The sequence below is a fragment of the Chiloscyllium plagiosum genome, unplaced genomic scaffold (genome assembly GCF_037043375.1).
Source record: "Chiloscyllium plagiosum isolate Xiang-an unplaced genomic scaffold, Cpla_swu_hap1 HiC_scaffold_14, whole genome shotgun sequence".
NCBI classification, from domain to species: domain Eukaryota; kingdom Metazoa; phylum Chordata; class Chondrichthyes; order Orectolobiformes; family Hemiscylliidae; genus Chiloscyllium; species Chiloscyllium plagiosum.
In genome coordinates this window covers 60,277,331-60,298,766 of record NW_028270152.1, presented here as the reverse complement: position 1 = coordinate 60,298,766, position 21,436 = coordinate 60,277,331, and the positions used below count along the sequence as shown (strand labels likewise).

The 21,436-nt window shown below is 41.8% G+C and overlaps 1 protein-coding gene across 1 annotated transcript in view; it reads right to left on the bottom strand.

Moving 5' to 3' along the window:
- lrrn1 (leucine rich repeat neuronal 1) overlaps positions 1 to 19,178 on the bottom strand; it is a 46,830-nt gene extending 27,652 nt beyond the window's left edge. The window contains exon 1 of the mRNA XM_043708388.2: positions 18,853 to 19,178. The gene's annotated coding sequence lies outside the window, so the exon portion shown is untranslated. The remainder of the gene's footprint in view (positions 1 to 18,852) is intronic.
- Positions 19,179 to 21,436: the final 2,258 nt, after the last annotated feature.

The following is a 21,436-nucleotide window of genomic DNA, read 5'->3' as shown; positions in this document are numbered from 1 at the left end:
TTTATATCTTTCCCCTCTCACTCTAAATCTATGCCCTTTAGTTCTGGACCACCCCACTAGAGACTTTGGAAGACTCTTAGGGAAGAGACTTTGTCCATTTATCCTATCCATGCCCCTCATAATTTTGTAAACCTCCATAAGGTCACCCCTCAGTCTCTGACACTCCAGGGAAAACAGCCCCAGCCTGTTCAGCCTCTCCTTGTAGCTCAAATCCTCCAAATCTGGCAACATCCTTGTAAATCTTTTCTGAACCCTTTCAAGTTTCACAACATCTTTTCGATAGGAAGGAGACGCAATATTCCAACAGTGGCCTAACCAATGTCCTATACAGCTGCAATATGACCTCTCAACTCATGTATTCAATACTCTGACCAATAAAGGAAAGCATACCAAACATCTTCACTATCCTACCTACCTGAGACTCCACTTTAAAGGAGCTATGAACCTGCACTCCAAGGTCTCTTTGTTCAGCAACACTCCCTAGGACCTTACCATTACATGCATAAGTCCTGCTAAGATTTGCTTTCCCAAAATGCAGCACCTCGCTTACCACTTAAGGAAATGACTGGCTCACTTGCCCCACATTTTACCTAACGGAGATAATACCTCAGTCATTATCAGGCCTTTGAGATTGGACCATCTACTATCTTTTGGAGGTGGTCTCCACAGACAAAACAGGTGAGACTGCTCAAGAGGGAGCATAAGGCAGAGATGCAAATGAAAAACATGAACAATTATGATGTGTTCATTGTTCAATGTGAGCCTTTACTTTAAAATTAAAATCAAGGACAAGCTCTTGTCGTAATCTTCCTACCTCTGAGCCAGAGACCTGGGTTCAAATCCCACCTTATCCAGAGGTGTGCAATAACAGGGGTGTAACCAGATTGGCTTGAAAACATCTTTCGAAAACCAACCAACAAGATAATTTTTTAATGTCAAGTGTTGGCTAATCGAGTACTACTGAGAGCTTGATGAAATGGATTAAGTTTATATCCAATTCATAGTGAACTATCAGCTCAGCTTCAAATAGTTGCATTTCTTTACACCAGTTCACATGCTCGCTAATACAGAGGGAAGGCTGCATCCTGTAATTTTTCAGCTTAACAGTTTCAAACAGATGGCATAGTTAAAAGCATATCCAAGAGACAGTTCCAAAAGCTGAACCACAACAAATAAAAACAAAGTCCAATTAAGCAAATCAATATGCCAATATGTACCTGGTGATTAACTAGCAATATAGATGAGGTCTGTATTGTTATAGGTACTGCTTTATATTCATTTGTAGACTTCACAGGTGATGTATAGACTGACAGTGAAGGAGCTATTGTATATTTATTCATGACCATTCAAGACAGGTTCCCCAGCTTTTCCTGGTGTTTCCATTTTTATTTTGTCTCCAGTGTCCCCTGACTCCCTGATCCAGGCCATTTTATCACATCCCCTTCCTTACTAATTATCTCAATTATGTGTCAATATTTAAGGTTACTCATTACTTAAATTACGTGTGAAAATCCATGTTGAAAATCTGGCTTTTTTTTCCCAACTCAACTAGGGGAACTGATGGCCTATGATATTGTTGCTCGAGTAGTACTCGAGGGCCAGGTAATGTTTTGGAAACCAAGTTTGAATCTCACCATGACAAATGGTCAAATATAAATTCAATAAGAATTGGGAATTGAAGTTGAATGATGTCAACTTTGCCTGGTCTGACCTATATGATCCCAGACCCACAGCAATGTCATTAATTGCCCTCTGAAACGGCCTAACAAGCCACTCTATTGTGTCAACCATGGGAAATGTAAAAAGGAACAAAACCAGTCACACCACCTAGCAACAATCCAAGCACTGCCAATGACAATGTCAACTCTACAAAGTCCTCAATACTAATGTCTGGGGCTAGTGCGATTGTGTGAGAACTGTCTCAGACTATTCAAGCAACAGTCTAACATAATCATACTCTCAAAATCATACATTACACCAGACGTACTACCTCCCTCTAAGTAGCCAATTGATTGATATCCAAGAAACTAGACTGATAGTGGAAGATGCCACACTCCACTGGACTGAGGAATACTCCTCAAATACTTTGAGGCATGGCTGTTTGATTGAAGCACAGGATTGTGTTCGCCATGTAAGCTGTTGGCACACAGCACAGGTTTCAGATTGATAAAGCATGGTGCCATACAGCAACACGCCCACCCCCTTGACTAATCCCTACTGACAACCAGGACAGGCTGCCTGCCTTTGTTGCTGCACTAAACTGCAAAGGTAAAACAGAAGCACTGTGAGACCTGAGAAGCTGCAGGTCCAGCCCACGAGATAGCACAAAGTGTCCTGGCAGCAGCATCACAATGATCGGTGCCAGGGCACTAAACGTGCAAAACTGAAGTGCAGAACTAGATTGTCAGCTTGTCAGAGATGAGCCAGGATTTTGTGGCGACCAGTCAATGCCCCTGGAACACACCGTGAGATGTTGGTGACTGCTGTCCAAGATGGAGGCCCAGTGGAACAGGTGACGAGATCAAATCACCAACTCGTCACTCTGACCCATCAGGAATTGACGTTATTTCATTTCAATCTGGCAGGTGGGAGAATGGGAAACTGCACATCAATGCGGCGAGATCAGATAATAATTATAGGCTGCTCATCTTGCCATTCAAAACTTCATTCAAGTTTTGGGCTTTCTCTTCTTGGTGTCAAGAATTTTGTTTTTAACCAATCTCATCCTATTTTCCCAACTAACTGTCAATGCTGACACAAAGCTTCGGACTAAGAAGCTCTATGCTAGCCTGTTGTAGGGAGCAGGTATATCCTGTGGAGCTCCCAACAGTCCTCGGTAATGATGCCGAACTGGTAATGCACATTGTATTTCCTGCGAGCATGCAATGATCCAGACTTTAAGCAGAAGATGCAATTAGCATAGTTAACATTCACCAGCAAGCTATCCACTGTGATTGAAACGGTATAGATGAAAGAAGAATTGGTTGCAGCAAACTCGGTTAAACAACGCACCCTGTGTTGCATAGTGGCAATGGTGGCATACATCACAAAGGTGCCAGCAGTAGCATTAAGGGCATAGGTGCATAATTTCAGTCAACACATCACTAGCAAGCAATTTTACACATCAGCAATTATAGCTTACAGTGGCCAAGATTGCAATTACGAATATGAATTTCGGTCCAATCTAATAATAACACAAGCAATAATCAATTAATATTGTTTTATGCAACTACTGCTGGTTAGGAAGGTTTGCCAAGCCATGAATAGCATGATAATGGTGCAATTAATAAGATCCTGAAAAAGTGGTATATTTTATCAATGATAAGAAGTCACTAACCTAGGTGTGTTTAATGCTGCAACACTCATGGATATTGCACAAGTTACAGCGTGAGCATCAGATGCAACAAGACTAAGATTTTCAACACTATGTACCGGAAACTTTGTGACAAGCTGAAGAACAATTTAGTCAGATAGATCTGTAATGATATCTTTGTGCAGTGGTCCATGGCACTTTATCAAATAAGGATGGCTTCGATTCGGAGTGCTTCAACCATTCTGTCTAGTGATAGCAATTTAGGTCGGCAACAACTGAAGGTGTGGCTGCTTAGCTACCTGGTGCTAAGTCTTCAGCAGTATTGGGGTTTTGATAAGTGGTTCTCAACAAAATAATTGCCCCTTTTTAAGAGTATTCCATAAATCCTATTGGAGAATACTCGATCTTTGGGGATTATTTCAAAGCCTCATGTTTTTCAACTAGAAATACATGACCTGGTGGAAAGACTGCAAGGGATAGAAGTAGTGGCAGTAGGTTTTGGAAAAATGCATTAAGTAGAGTTCACAATAAGTGTTAAAAATCTAAAAAGCTTCCCTACAGTGATACAATTATGGCCTTGCGTTATTGCAGAGATTCCAGATCAGACAGGCCTGTGCCTTTAAGACAGGACCATGACATAATGACATCTAAATCTACCCACCTACCTTCAGTCAAACACTCATTGAAATAAGGTCAGTGCAGTGCTGTCTGTCAGTTACATGTCTGTAGTGCATAATAACATCAGTAAGCACAGAACCAAGGCTCTGCGAGTCTGTAGTATTACAGCAATAGAAATAAAATGGCTTTCATGGCCCTTCAAGACATTCTTCTCAACAAGAATACATTGTGGCATACATTATGTGAGTTAACATACATTCTGACTATAATCACTCTGGTAGTGGTGTTTGATCCCTGAAATCACGTCAGTACCAAATATTGTAAAAGCTCAAAAATAAACTGTTTTTTGGGGATTTACCCTCAGACTGACATTAGGCGCAAATACATATCCTCTGATTAATCATCACAGGATCTCTCATGTGACTAGGCCGGATTCCTGTCTTAGTTTGCTGAGAGAGACCTGCTAAGTCGTGGATCCTGCAAGTTAAATTGTTACTTCACATAAGGCAGAATATTTAAAATGACAATGTACTTGTTTCTTTAGTTGGGACAATTTATCTACCGTCTACTGAGTAATCTGAAAAAGACTGAGTAGGCCAACCCAGGTGACATAATCAGCAGCTTATGCCTACTTTATTGTTCTGCTCAATAATATTTTAAAGAGCCAACAAAAAAATTATTCACTGCTCTTGGCACAAGTGCCAAATCGACTGGCTGGACATTTGTGTTGCCAAGTTGTGAGTCACAGCAAACAGGTAAAGGATGTCAATATTTGATGTATCCATGACCATTATGGACAAATGCATTTTCTTCCACCACAGAAACACAGAGACACCGACTTGTCCAGACAGACTCCTTCTGAAACCATCCAGCAGGAGAATGTGGCAGCCTCTCCTTTCAGTGGGGATTTGTCTGACATTTGGTTTCAATGACTGTTCGAAGATCAGTCAAGTGAACAGTGACAGACTTTGTTAAACCCAACTGTGTATACAAGAAAGGGGAGAGGGCAACTTCTAGAGCATCAGTTCCATGTGCTCCTATGCACATGCTCAGTTGCTATTCTTAGAGAGAGGTACAACTAACCCTTTATAGTACAATGACTGGCATTGTGACATGTGGCGAAAACCAGATATTTTTATCTTTAGGGCAACACAGTGGTTCAGTGGTTAGCACTGCTGCCTCACAGTGCCAGGGACTTGGGTTTGATTCCACCCTCGAATAACTGCCTGTATGGAGTTTGCACATTCCCCCAGTGTCTGTGTGGGTTTCCTCCATGTGCTCCGGTTTCCTCCCACAGTCCAAAGATGTGCAGATTAGGTGGATTGCCAATGGGATATGCAGAGTTATAGAGTAGGGGATAGGTCTGGGTAAGTTGCTCATTGATGGGCTGAATGACCTGGTTTCACGCTGTAGGGATTCTAAATGTTTGTTTTTCAGCCTGAATTTTCTCTCTTCTGCAGCTCTTCCTCTCTGGTTATATCACTATATTTGTGATTATGGTTGCACTGCTAGAATTTTGGAACTCCATTCGTCAAAAGCCCGTGGATGCAGAATCTTTGAATATTTTTAAGATGGGCATGGATTTCTGATTACAAGTGGGATTAAGGACTTTTGGGGACATGCAGGAATGCAGAGTTAAAAGTCAAAATCAGATCAACTATGATCTTATTGAATGGCACAGCAGGTTTGATGGGCCAAACAGCCTCGTCTTGTTATTCCTTTGCACTTTCATTAACCATAATCATGTGAAATCAGTTCTGCTGATCTACACCAACTCCACATCCCAAGCAAGCCGGTTTCTGAAGCATTCTCTCTTTTCAGGACTCAAGGTGGGCAGAGAAAACGTTCTAAAGCCCACTCTGATGAGGCCATTGAAACACAAGGGGACAAACTGAAGCCTGTACATGGAAAGAAATTGCTACAATCCATGCCATTGGCAGCATCTTATCCAATAAGTCACCGCACAGTTAGAAACTGAGCATGTAAACTCTGCTGAAGCAGTAATGGTAAAGAAACAAGAGAGAGCACAGACTTATAGCATGAAAAGACCTCTTCCTCTCAACCAAAAATCCCTGGCTCCGCACTCACTTCCTAAATCCAAACAAGCCAGACTTGAAACACTAACTCAATTTCTCTCTCCAAAGATGTGGCCAAACTTGCTGACTTTCTCCAGCACTTTTTGTTTTGAGTTCAGTCCTCCTTTATTCACAGTACTTCACTTTTACTTTATGTTTCATTTTAACATGCTCCATCTCTACACTGCACTACTTTGGAATAGTTCAATGATTGGAAGTGAAAACAATTCTGCAGCTATTTCTCAACAAATAGCCACCAAAATTCATCCATTTTGTGAATGCAAGGAAAGAAAACTCACGCAATGAATTTGCAATGATATTCAGTGAGTATTGTCTGAGTTACTTGTCCTTTAAGAAAAGAAAGTTGCAGAGCACACAAACATGCTCACTCAATTAAACGGAGCTTCAAGTCCTTATCCCACATTAATCCAAATAAAGTTGATTACACAAAGTTAAAATACAGAGCAGCCCAGATAAGAACAAACAGTGGGACTTGTTTGAGGGGCTAAGTGGGTGGCGACTGTGCCATTTCCTTTTCTAATATACACAAATTTTGCACACAAAGGGGGCAAGGAATGGTAAATGGCCATAACTGTAATATCAAATGAAGTCCTAAAGTCTAAAACATTAAACTGTCTCTAACTGAGGCCACAGGTCTTTGCCCGAATGTTTTGCGGTAGACTACTGGCAAAGCAGCATAAACGTTTACACTCAACACTTGTACAGGAGCTTGGCTTCCATCACAACCAACAATGAGAAGAACTCCCAAGGAAATTCAGAACTTACCTCTGTTGTTTATATCAAATTTCCAGAATTTGCAGTTACTCTGTGACCTTGACTTCTGAATTCTTAGAATCTAAGATATTAGTAAGTTATATCTTCACCTTTCCTTTGTTAATAAATGGCAACAGTTTTAGGCAGAAACAAAAACAAAGAATCTCAGGAAGATTTATTTTCAAAGCTGGAGTTAACTTCTATTCAGTACTAATTCATTATTTCAAATGATTTTCTCCCCACCCGCAGAAACATTTTAGCCCTTTGTTTTTATATTAGATTAGATTCCCCACAGTGTGGAAACAGGCCATTTGGCCCAACAAGTTCACAGTGACCCACTGGAGAGTCACCCACCCAGACCCATTTCCCTCTGACTAATGCACCTAACACTATGGGCAATGGAGCATGGTCAATTCACCCGACCTGCACATCTTTGGACTGTGGGGGAAAACCGGAGCAAACTGGAGCAAACCCACACAGCCACAGGGAGAATGTGCAAACTCCACACAGTCAGTTGCCTGAAGCAGGAATCAAACCCAGACCCCTGGTTCTGTGAGGCAACAGTGCTAACCACTGAGCCACCGCGCCACCCCTATTGCGTCAAAAAGCCTGAAGGTTTCGTCTAAGTCATTCTTCGTCTCATTTTCAGGAGATGAAATAACATAATGACTTGAACGTGGAGGTAGAAATGGAAGATAAAAATGCTGAATGCAACCCTCTCAACAGGGAAGAGAACGAATGGCTTGCTGTTGTGGGGACAGATTACAGGGACTTGAATAAGTCAAGCTTAGCATGATGCAATAAAATTTGGGAACTGCTCATTGAAAAGACAAAGGCTCATTGTTCGATAGTAAAAATCAAACCCACAGTTTCCTTGCGATTGCTATCCTAGAATCCCTATCTACATCCTGGGAGATCATTACTATCAACCAGAAATTGAACCTGCATTCAAATAATGAGGCAACAAGAACAGAGAGGCTAACAATTAATCAGTGAACAATCCAACCTCTGACTTCTCAAAGCCTCAGCAATATTTACAAGGCATGAGTCAAGCATTGTTGCAAGGCCCATGTCTTTGGGAGCTGTGGACTGCAATGAGAAAAAACTGCTTTGAAAGAAAGGGATTTACTTGGATGGTTGCATAATTTCACAGCAATGAATTTGATAACCAATGTGAACTCAGTTTTGTTGCTGTGGGTGTTTGCAATGCATGGACAATCAGGAGCCAAGGAGTTGACTGGTTCTCTGCTAACTGAACAGGAAAGATGTTGCAAAAACACAGCCACCCAGAAAGAGGATACAGAAGCATGTTCTGTTGTTCTCCCTCAATAGAAGCTGTCTGTTCTCTGGAGTAAAAGTTTAAACTTGATGGAAACCAGTTACCTTTCCATTGACATTTCAGAGCTATGTTCCAAGTAAATCAGTAACTCTATACTTCTTACAAACCAGTGGAAACTTCCAGAAAAAGGTAACTGGGCTCCAAGGGCCTGGTTTGATGAATACTGATCCTCCCCAACATCAGAATTGGTAAGCAAAGACTACCAAATCGACTTTCCAGATTTTCTGCAACTACCAACAATATATTTTCCTGATGTGTGTGCACACATAAGGGGACTATTGTTTTAGTAGGTACTGTGAGATGTCAATGGTTTATATCTGCTGATATAGAGCTATGGTCTAGTTACTTACAATAAATGATTCTTTTACAGTACAGAAAGCTGGTCCACAATTTCTAACAAATTTGGATTGAAAGTCAGGTAAATTGGGGTTCTGTGCTGTCCTTAAGAAAAATTAAGATTCTGAATTCTCTGTGAATAGCAGGACTTGATTTGCAATGCACTACCCCAGTGAGTCATAAGAATAAGATGAAATACTCTTCAGTTGCCTAAAGAGTATGACTGTAGCTCCAACAACATTCAACAAACTTGGCATCATCCTGGACAAAGCAATCCACAAGTTTGGCACCCCTTTCACTACCTTCAATGTTCACTGCTTCCAGCACCAGTGGGGGGCATCTGCAACATGCACTGCAGCAGTTTACTGAGGGACCTTCACCCTCACCTTCCTAACTATACCACTTAGAAGGACAATGGCAGCTGATGCACTTGATGATGTTCCCACTGAAGATTCACATCAAGCCACACACCATTCCAACTTTGGCACTGTGTCAAAATCCTGGGACAATGAAGAAATGACAACACTCTTCCAAACAGCAGTATGGCTTCTCCTCAAGCGGCGTGGTTGGCACTGTTACCTCACACTACCAGGAATCCGGGTTTGATTGCCACCTCGGGCAACTGTCTGTGTGGAGTTTGCACATTCTCCCTGTATCTGTGTGGGGTTTCCTCCGGGTGCTCCGGTTTCCTCCCACAGCCCAAAGATGTGCAGGTCAGGTGAATTGGCCATGCTAAATTGCCCCTAGTGTTAGGTGCATTAGTCAGAGGGAAATGGGTCTGGGTGGGTTGTTCTTCGGAGGATCGGTGTGGACTTGTTGGGCCAAAAGGCCTGTTTCCACACTGTAAGGAGTCTAATCTACACAATGTGGACTATACGGTACAAGTAAAGAAAGGCAGCTGACCACTACCTCAAAAATCAATTAGAAATAGAAAATAAATAGCAGCATAGCCTCAAAAATGCCAACATCCTGTGAAATTTTAAAACTTGAAGACATTTTTCAGTGGGAGTATTTGGGATCTACAAATGCAAATTTACTTTTCCATCTAATTATAAGCATGCATATGATCTGAAACCTTGTTTAATGTCAGTGGCGTTTGCTGTCTCTATGGGCTGCTAAAGTTGCCACATGCCTGAACAGGCACCTCTTTTCAAACCAACAATGTTAAAATGCACCTACTCCCTGGATGCTCCCTTCCTCTAGCCCAGGATTCAGTCTAATTTGGTCTTGGAAGTCCCCACCAAATGGTGACGACAGAATCATCCAATTGACACCATAAAACCTCTCTAGTTTTACTCAGGTTTAGCAAACAAATTTCACAATTGTGTAACAACAAATCAGACAATGGATCACTTTGACAAAACCTTCTGGCGGTGGTGGCATAGTGATAATGTCATTGGGACTGTCATGCAGAACCCTGAGCTAATTTTCTGCCAAAATGGGTTTGAATTCTACCAAGGTAGATAGTGAAATTTGAAATGAATTAAAAAAAAGGCTGGAAGTTAAAATTAGTCCACGTAACCACTATTGAATGTCATAAAATTCCATCTTTACCTGAGCTGACCTACGTGACTCCAGACTCCCACCAACTCTGGGCAAAGAAGGATGCATTATAAAACAAAATTTGACATTTGCCTCATAATGAGATCAGGTCAGGTGATCAAATTTGTGGTCAAAGGGATAGATTTTCAAAAGGAGAAAAAAACCCAACGTTTGGTTGCATGTAAGAGATTATCAAAAGGAAAAACAAAAGAGGTGGGGATGTGAAGGGAAGATGTTCCAAAGTTTTAGGCCCAGGCAACTGAAGGGGAACCATTAATGTTGCAGCGATAAAAATCTCCCTCTCTCCTTGTAATGTCCTCATTACCCAAGGGTTTTTAATCATGGCTCGTGCCATGATGTCACTCTCCAGTAAGGTGACAAGGTAGACTTCAAGAACTACCTTCTGGTACAGAGATTGAACCCATGTTGCTGCCATTATTTAAGCTGCACTCAGGAAACCTAGCCAAATGAGTTAGTTGACATCCATGAAGCATCATCAAATAAATCACAGAAATAAAGGGAGCAAGTTTGGGTAATTCTCTGTTTCCAGCAGGTTGTCAAATATATTAAATCCTTAGCCACAGGAAGCTGTCACTGCAACATAAATCATTGCATCTTTTAAAAGGTAAACTGAATACATATCTGAAAGAACGAGATGCATTATTACTGAGAGACACCAGGACAATGGTATTCATTTCAGATTGTCTCCTCCAACCATCAGATGGAATCAGAACAAAAGATTTAGGATACCAATGGACCAAATGGCCTATTTCTGCATTATAGGTAAAAACAATGACTACAGATGCTGGAAACCAGATTCTGGATCAATGGTGCTGGAAGAGCACAGCAGTTCAGGCAGCATCCAAGGAGCTTCAGCAAAATCGACGTTTCGGGCAAAAGCCCTTCATCAGGAATAAAGGCAGAGAGCCTGAAGCGTGGAGAGATAAGCTAGAGGACGGTGGGGGTGGGGAGAGAGTAGCATAGAGTACAATAGGTCAGTGGGGGAGGAGCTGAAGGTGATAGGTCAGGGAAGAGAGGGTGGAGTGGATAGGTGGAAAAGGAGCCGGGCAGGTCGGACAAGTCCGGACAAGACAAGGGGACAGTGTTGAGCTGGAGGTTTGAAACTAGGATTAGGTGGGGGAAGGGGAAATGAGGAAGCTGAAGTCCACATTGATGCCCTGGGGTTGAAGTGTTCCGAGGTGGAAGATGAGGCGTTCTTCCTCCATGCGTCTGGTGGTGAGGGAGCGGCGGTGGAGGAGGCCCAGCACCTCCATATCCTCGGCAGAGTGGGAGGGGGAGTTGAAATGTTGGGCCACGGGGCGGTTTGGTTGAATTAGAAATTTCTAATCACAGAATGGAATGAATTTCTAGATGACAGGTAGAAAAGTCTTTACCACCAGCACAAGGAAACAAAACTGAAAAAAGGCTTCTGCTCCAGACTACTCTCCAGTGATAAAATGAAAGCACTGTTCGAAAAAAAGCATTATTGCTCATGCATTACTCACAGACTGAAGCACTTCGAAAGTAAGGACATTGAAAGTAAATTAGCTGTGCACCATTACTCTTTGGGGACATAATTTCAGCTATCCTGAAAAGTTAGAGTTAGTTCCAATTCCAATGGAATAAACTGAATGCTGTCCAAAACTCCACAAGATGATAATCCAATCCTGATGCATATTCCTAACTCTCTACTTGTTCCTGCCAAAATTTTCAGCAGGTCTGCAGAGATATCAGCTTTTAATTTTGATCCATTGATAATCTGTAATGGCTCCAGAGCAGAATGAATAGTGGCAGTGAATGGCATTACAAGATTAAGCGGAGCAGATGCAAAAGAATGAGAGAACAGAAGGGTTGGTCATTGATTGGGACACAAAAGGGTGAAAAGGTTAACTCAAGCAGAGAATAGGATAACTGCAACATCCACTGGGCTACCGTCTATACAAAAAGTATAAGCATGTTTTAGAAATTTCTAGGCCCCTGCTACAGGAGACATTATGATTTCAGTTTAAATGAAAGAGACTTAATTGACCAACACAAAACTACAGAAAATCCTGTTTTGTTTTTGGTTTGGAGTAAAAGGTTTATAATAAAGCAGAGTTACCACTGTAATTTTTATATGTGCCCCGGATTATTAAAGTGTACAGTTTCTGGCATCTCAAAACACTTTAAAACATGCAAAGTGTACTGGATGATGGATGTGATGGCTGTATATGTGAGGAGGGAACAAGCAAAAGCAGGTGCTCAAACTAAGCACAAAACAAAAAGAAACAAAAGAAAGAATCCACAACTAGCCCCACAGATGGAGAAGGTTGTGGGCGCAAGGAAACAGAGTACGTTACAATTTAAGAGAATCTAATGTTGTATCATTAAGGAACAGGTTACCTTACAGACAAAATGTCTTCAGGTCTAACACCTGCCAAAATATCTGCAGCTCATTGTTAAACAACAGTTGGATTCTGACAGATGAGGTTTGTACCTGTTTATGCGCTGCCCAGGTACCTATGAACATTGTCAGCATGATTCTGGTGTAATGCAAACTCTGGGGAATGCCTGATAATCAGCAGGGGATACCAGAATAGATCCTCTAGTTTCTGCTTACATAGAATTTATTGCTAAAAAAACAGCTGAGCTTAGCTTGGCTTCTGTTTGTAATACAGTCACATCAAGACTGGGTTCAGATACCACTCCAGATTATTCAGCCTAACATTCCATTTTGGCTATGGAGGAACGTTACATCGGTGATAGGGCTTCCTTTTGCTTTGATGAGGTTGTGGGAGGGGGGTGGTGGAGGGAGGTGGGGGGGCGGGGGGGGTGGAGATGGTGGGTACGGCATTGAGCAGTAACTGATTATTGCACACAGCTGTTCAGAACAATGTTAAACATTGCATAGCATGACTTAAAAGTAGGACAGAAAGTTGTCTTATTACAGTGGCTAATACCATCAGAATCAGATCCACTGGTCGTTCCACGCAGAGATTACTGATAGGCAGCTCAATTTCACAGAAGATTCTATCTGCCATATTCACCTGTAACAATAGCTAATTCCACTCAGTAATTCATTGTACCAGCAAGCCTTTGCAACATGCTTAAGGGATAACAATAAAACAAACATGAAATTGTGGATTTTCACTTCAAGATGAAGAAGCAATGATCCTGCATGCATTAGTTTCACCTGAGAAGGGATGGGAATTGGCATTGCGACTTTGACAGGGTTAAATAAAAAGAATTGGATTCTCTGGCCATCATACATCACTTCCATGACCCTTCATCCATGTTCTACTGTGGGCAGACTTGTAGAGCCACGTGAAGATCAAAAAAACAAGCAAGCTAAGACTGTTCTCCTTCACATATCCTAATGTTGACAAATAAATATCTTTTACAAAACTCATCCAAAAATTGTAAATGTCTTTAAGTGGTCAATCAGTTGTTAAAAAACCAACCATAAAAGTAGCTAATCCTTTGATAGCCACTTAAAATTGTCAGCCAAAATTGCGAGCTCAGCTCCCAATGCAAAGAGAAATGGTTTGGGAGCATTTGAAGCTTAGCTAAGTATTCATCATCAGATCAGCTCCAACAACAGTCCTTGCAAAATATCAGTAATGAAGTCTATTAAAATGCAGAAACAGATTTTTGTTTTCTAAACTATATCAGATGGCCTGAATGATTCGCACCTCACCTTTTACCCCACCAGCAAAATCAGGACCTGCTGGAAACTGGGGCGAGACATTACACTCAAGGCTGACCTATGATTTTTAAAAGCTTCCAGAGTAATTCCAGCTCTGCAAGCATCTAACCCAAAGTCTTTCTTTGTTCCAACCAATGGCATTACCCTCATAGAAAAAAAAATTTGTATCTTTTGTAAGACTACCACAGTCCAATTGTTTCATATTCACAGTGAAGCCCACATTTGATTTTCTCCTAATGTGCAATGCAGTGATAGCCATCCTGAAAGTTGAGAATCAATTGTAACATTGTATCTCTGATACTTGGAGGTCAGATCCTCTAAGTGAGGACATAAGAAAATTGGAACACAAAAAAGCAACGTATGTAAAAAAAATGAGCTCCTGCGAACTCCTGCCAAAGTTATCACCCGTCTTATTGGACTGCATCTACCTAGTTGGCTAATTGTGGCCACGTGATTTTCCTGTGCCTCATTAAAAAAAAGTAACAGTATCCTGTCTTGTGATTTAAAATATATTTTTATTTTACTTTGCTAAACAGAAATTAAATGGTCCAAGAATCGCTGGTGTATTCCTGAATTGACAGATAGGTTATTCCAAGAGAGATTACTAAAATGAGAGACGGAAAGTGTGTACCAGTAAGGACTAATAGGAAAGCAAATGAATCTTCTTAATCTGCTTCTGATACAACAGATGTTGGAACTGCCTTTCAGTCATTTAGAAGATAAATCACTAAAAGATACGGAAGCCTAGTTTTCACTCGGGCATTTGTATACCCCGGCGTCAAATTCTGATTAATGCAGTGAAAATTTGAAATGGGATCAGGCATCGTGAGTGTATTTCCCTCCATCACCATGGAGCCCTATAAATACCACCACTGTCCAGCTTGGGAACAAATGAGACGACATCTGCACAGTTCACATGTCTGCCAGGACAACCAGACACACGAATTGCGAGGCCTTTGTTCACTGTTGCATTCAATGCCGACACAGAAACAGCTTCTCTTCGGCTAATTAAAGCAGTCAATTAATGAAATGAACTCAACAGCATTTCAGATTAAAAGAAATCAGTTGCAAAACAAGTACTGGATGAGAATTGAGACTTTTCAAACCTAGTGAAAAAATGTTGAGGGGGTGCAGTAGTAAAGCGAATTATAACCATTGAATGTTGTTGATACTGCAAACACCTCATTATTCAACGTAAGATTTTCAAATTTTTAATTAAAAAAGCCTTAAATCACAGTACAGTATTGAAACAAACAGCTGACAGTTACCACAGTTTGTTTAGACTGTGCATTTCTCAGGCTGCTGATAGAATGTCTAAACCTTTCATTTGTAGTGGATTTTGCTTTGTAGCACCAATAATAAGACTATGTTTTTTTAATGGCAAAAAGCGAAATGTTATTTTCCATTCGAGTCTTCCCTGCATCCTCTAATCATAGATAATGAAAATTGGATAATGCAACTGGTTTCCTTGTTTGTTCTAGACTTGCTAGTATTCATAGCTATAGCTTTTTGTCCCATTATGAACCACTTTAGTTAACTAGATCATAGGTCACCCTGACGCTTGACTGGAATTGGAGAGACACAAGGATTTCTATGAACATTGCTTTCAAACGATGTGGAGAATGTAACAAAAAAACTTTTCCATTTTCCTTCCCCCAAGGAGAAAGTACCCTGTGCTTCCTTAGTACTTTCATACTAATTAGAATTCAGTGGATTTGGAGGTGAGTAGGGTGGGGAAAGAGGGAGGTTGTTTGAAAGTGATATCACCCACTGGCAGTTCAGTTCAATCTACCTTCTTCATTGTGCCACGTAGCATGAATCTTAAAAATGCAAACATATAAAATCTCTTATTCCCATTACTATAATAGTGTAACTAGAATTTATGTTGTACAATAGAATGCCAAAGAGTACAAAGGTAAGATTTTAACTCCTTCAAAATACATCCAGGATCAAAATCAAGCCTTGCATAAGGGCCCTTCCAAGATCCCCAAGTTAGACAATAGGGTCACTGTTTCAAATTAGAAAATAAAATTTAGTACAAATACTTAGAAGTCCTTTTGACCAAGAACAGACTCCTAAACAGGGCAGTGGAGCCTAAATCTGAGCACTGTGTTAGATCATACATTAATATTGTTTCCACTTGGGAAGGCTACATTGGATGTAAAGGCCCCTCTCCCATCTGTCTTGTGATTATATAATCCACTCAAGCTTTGTGTTCATAGCTTAGCACGTGACCTCTGGATGAAGTTAAATTCTAATTAATACACACAGTGGGAAAACGAGCTTACTCTGCAACTTGCCAAAGCTAATACTTCATGCATTGTTGCTAACTTCTGCTCAGTTGGGATGAATTGTTTAAAATGCAAAATTAATTTGGTGCTGTAGTTACTGCTGCATTGCCAAGCAGAGATAACATTACAAACTACTTCACAAAGAGGAGTCAATGGCCTTGGAAAACCTGATAATACTATTAACACGATAATCAAGGCCTCCATCCTTCATACGAATGACTATGCATGCCTTGTTCAAGTAATGGAGACTACTTCCACTCCATACCCCCTACCGAAACTTCACTGCTAATGCAGAAAACCAGCCAGAAGCAATTCAAATTGCCTCATTAATATTTATTAAGCACCATGAAACAACGTTACAGAAAAGCAAGTCAAGATGAACGAATTAGAGTTCCGTACCCAAATAGTGCAATGCCTCAACATGGCATCAGTCTGCTGACGAATCTGGGCATTGCAGCCTAGTAATACACAAGCTCTAAAATAAGAACTTTAATCTCGTTGAGCTTTTGCAGACCACTAGCATGGGGCAAATGATTTTTGCATGACAATCACACCCTCAGAACTCAATGCACAGATCATGTCCCTTACCAAACATCAACTGTATTTTTTTTATTTCTGTGCAGGATAGAAGAATTGTTGATAAAAGATTTTGAGCAGTGTATGCTGCAGTAGATCAAATATACTCAGCAAGCTGGCACAATGTCACCAATTACATCAATGTGGTGGAGCTGCATTCAGATTTGTATAAAATATGTCTCAGCACCTTTATCAGAAAACAACAGATAAAGTCTAGTCCCAAATATTTTCAAGCTTCCTTTATTTTGCAGGTGAATCATGATTTGCAATTGTCTAATGATCTGAATCCTCTGTCCCATGAACAGCAAATAGGTTAGTGCTACCACACACTGTGAAGTTATTCATGAGAGCACTGAAAGAAATTTGAAATGCAAGTTCTTAAAGCCCTTGGTATTAATACTCATAAGTGCCAAAGAGCAAGATACATAAGGGATATATATGGGATTCATTGTCTGGAAGTGGATTATGCTGAAAATCAAGCAAGCTTGCATCAATTAACCGTTCAAGTTGCTCAGCCATTGATAAAATGGCAAAGCACCAAAATAAGTGCATCGTCAGTAGGGTACAATTTGATAAAAGATTAATCTGCATAATTTATTAACATTAAGTAACAGCTAGATGTATGTCTTCAAAGTCACCATCTATAGTGCTACAGAACTTGAAAATCTTCACAAAAAGGTACGACGAAATAAAAAATAAAATCAGCCCCATTACTTTAATGAAGATTTGGAGAATTATAAATCATCATGCAGTACCTGCTTCTAATATAAAATTGCACCTAGAGAGCAGTATTCAGCATAATCTTTCATAAATTAACATATTCACGAATGCTACCGTAAGCAATACATAAATATCATGACCACAGATATCATATTCATACAAACAAACAACAAGAGTTCCTCTGCTGCCGAACATTTTAGTTGGCTCATCTTTTCACAGCTACTGCGATATACTTTTGCCAAATGTTTTCAGATAACCTAATCTGAACGATTAATGGCATTTCCGTTAAAGTGCCCCATGCCAATCTTTGCCTGTCTCAAGTTATTCCAAAAGAAAAAAGGGACTGGGAGGATTTGTGAAGTTAAACTGACAAGGAATATCTACAAAAAAAAATGTTTCCATAAACATTTTACATTAAAACTGAAGCCACAACAATATGTAACCCGAAAGAAAATGAACTGGACAGAGGCGTACTTCATTCGAAAAAAACTATTAAAAACTCCGATGCGCATTTCACCAGAAGCTCAGAAGTTCCAAATTGACATTTTTTCCTAAAAAATATCTTGACATTATCACCTGCAAAAAAAAACTTCGAGAAATCTAATCACAAAGCGCAGCATCTGAAGACCCGTCTCACATATAACCCCTCACCTTCATATTCAAGGTCGGAACAGAATCCAAACTGACACTAAACTTTGGGGGTGGGGGGAAAAGAGGAGAAAGGAAGGGGGCGTATTCGAAGAATGTCTTTTTTTCTCTCGCTGTCGAAGCAGCGACTTGACCCCCCCTTCCCCCGGATTTTACTTTCCCGCAAAGGAACAGCTGCCAAGGGGGGCGTGAGAGGCAGAAAGTGAAGCACAGGGACATTTGTGTACTCCAGTAACAGAGCACGGCAGCAGCTGATCGACCTTGTTTGCATACCTATGGTCAATCTCAATTGGCAGCTCAGACTCCTTCAGAGCGGTCCACTGCCTTCCCTGGAATAATACCTTCCTGGGAAAGGGGGCTGGGGGGGGGGGGGGGCGATTTGATGCCCCTCCGTGCGAATAGTTCATTCGCCGGCTTTATCCCCCGGTCTGGGACCCCGTCACACAACCCGAAGCGAACGACCGACAGCTCCAGTCAAGAGCCAGATTCACACACACACACACTCAACTTGCTCGCCAGTCTTTTGTCTGGGAAAACGCTTCTCGTCATGATGCTGGAAGAAGGTGCTGTCTTTCAAACAAAAAAGTGCGACAGGCTGCGTGAAGGTGAAGGGCTCTTTCCAGCCCTGAAAGAAGGTGACAGAGGACTCTATGATCCTTGAAACATAGGGCCCCACGCTGAGCTTTTCACTGTGCTGTTCGGGGCCTATTGTCTCTGTTAGATTCCTGAGTGTGAATACAGGAAGGGACGCTCTGTCCAGAATGCAGTCGCATTTAAATGCAAATCACAGATTAAGGGGGACACACACATGCCTCTGCTTTAGCAAACAATCATTTCAGTTTAATTTCAGAGAAAAATAGAACCATGGTCAGATTAATAATTGCTCAATGAATTGCACAAGCGTAAGAAACAGAATAAAGACAGCAGCGCCTTACCCAAGTACGCTGAAGTGTTGTAACCAGCTGCAGGTTAGATTGAGTGGAAACTGCTTGCACGGTGATCCCGGAGCACTCAGCAATGTTGTGTGCAGTCACTGTGAAGGACTCATTCAGTTAAGCGCGAACACTGAAAAGCTTCCCTATTTCTTTCCCTCCCTCTCCCTTCAGGCTTTCAGCAGCATTTCTTCCATCCGCTTCTGCGCAAAAAGAGAAAAAAATAACTAAACATTCACATTCTCAGATGACATTTCTTGTTGCTTGGATGGGCTGCAACAGCACACGAGGTTTCCACCAGCACACAGGACTCTCTGCCGCCAGTATTAGACTTCTTCCACTGCTTGTGTGTAGTATTAGCACCTGGTACTATAACACAGCACAGAGCCGACTCCGAGCACCGGATTGGTGGATGCCTGCTGTCCATCAAGGGACATTCAGACAACCAGAAGCCCATTTGCAAAGCTTGATGCCGGTACAATAACAGAGAGGTCTGACTGGGGAGGAGTTGGCGTGAGAACACAGGACAGGAGGATGGAGTTCAGGAGATGGGGGAGGATGGCTGCATTCCTTTACCTTTATTTTCACTGTCAACAATCCACCGGCCGAGTTCCGGGGGGGGGGGGGAATAAACGGAACGTGATTGCAGAATCGAATGATGAAGCTCCTCAATAGTAACGGAGTTCTTTCTGAAGTCTACCTTTCTTACCTTTAAACTCCGACAATACACAGTGGCTCCTATTCAGAAGTCATGGAGAGATGAATAGTTTGAAAAACTGTTCCAGTTTAGTTTGGATTAATAGGGGGAAGGGGATGGGGGTGGGGGTTTGGTGGAGTGGTCTCCCCACATTTTCATACTGCGGTGCCGAAATTCCTCTAGTTTTTTTTTCCCCTTGCCCAAATTTGTTTCACAGCCTGAAATGAGATATGAGAGTCAGAATTCATGTTTTAATGATGCCAGATTCAATTAATAAAATGACATTCAAGTGATCACGTACGCAGTGAGTTAACACTGATATTAACACGTTGCAAAAAAAGTCTGTTTTTTTAACATCCTTGACATGCTCGTGTGAGTGAAACTCTTATCTCAGTTAACCTGTTTTGCAGAATCGGAAATAACTAAAAAGTAATCTTATTCTGAGCAGTACGGTGAGATTACCTTTCTTTGAGTTTAAGATTTGTGCGAGTTTTCCTGGGTTTTTTTATAGATAGCGACAGTACGGCAGGAATTATCGGACACAATTGAATTTATTGCTTTGCATGTGGAAGCTATCTAGACTGTCTCATTCCCTCTATTTTCTTTACATGTCCACATACACTACCAAGAGTATTATATGACTGGTGACACATGATACTTATCCAGCATCCTGTTACTGTGAATATTACCAAGGTCAAGGAGAACTAAATGTCTTCAAGGCCGAGATTGATAGATTCTTGTTGTCTAGAGGAATTAAGGGCTACGGGGAGAACGCTGGTAAGTGGAGTTGAAATGCGCATCAGCCATGATTGAATGGCGGAGTGGATTCGATGGGCCAAATGGCCTTACTTCCACTCCTATGTCTTATGGTCTTACAGAACGTGATTGACGGAACAAAATGTGTATTTGCATCTTCTCAGTTTTATGGTTACGAGTTTTTAGAAATACTTTCTCCTTATTTGCCTCACACCAGTTCTTGCAAAGCCCTTCTGCACTCTCTCCAATGCATTCACATCTTGGCTGAAAATGTGTTGCTGAAAAAGCACAGCAGGTCAGGGAGCATCCAAGGAGCAGGAGAATCGATGTTTCGGGCATGAGCCCTTCTTCAGGAATGAGGAAAGTGTGCCAAGCAGGGTAAGATAAAAGGTAGGGAGGAGGGACTTGGATGAGGAGCGTTGGAAATTCGATAGGTGGAAGGAGGTTAAGGTGAGGGTGATAGGCCAGAGTCGGGGTGGGGGCGGAGAGGTCAGGAAGAAGATTGCAGGTTAGGAAGGTGGTGCTGAGTTCGAGGGTTGGGACTGAGACAAGGTGGGGAGGGGGAATGAGGAAACTGGAAAAATCTGAGTTCATCCCTTGTGGTTGGAGGGTTCCTAGGTGGAAGATGAGGCGTTCTTCCTCCAGCTGTTGTGTTGCTATGGTCTGGCGATGGAGGAGTCCAAGGACCTGCATGTCCTTGGTGGAGTGGGAGGGGGAGTTGAAGTGTTGAGCCATGGGGTGGTTGGGTTGGTTGGCCTGGGTGTCCCAGAGGCGTTCTCTGAAACATTCCGCAAGTAGACGGCCTGTCTCCCCAATATAGAGGAGGCCACATTGGGTGCAGCGGATGCAGTAAATGATGTGTGTGGAGGTGCAGGTGAATTTGTGGTGGATATGGAAGGATCCCTTGGGGCCTTGGAGAGAAGTAAGGGGGGAGGTGTGGGCACAAGTTTTGCATTTCTTGCAGTTGCAGGGGAAGGTGCCGGGAGTGGAGGTTGGGTTGGTGGGGGGTGTGGGACCTGACGAGGGAGTCACGGAGGGAGTGGTCTTTTCGGAACGCTGATGGGGAGGGGAGGGAAATATATTCCTGGTGGTGGGGTCCGTTTGGAGGTGGCGGAAATGACGACGGATGATACG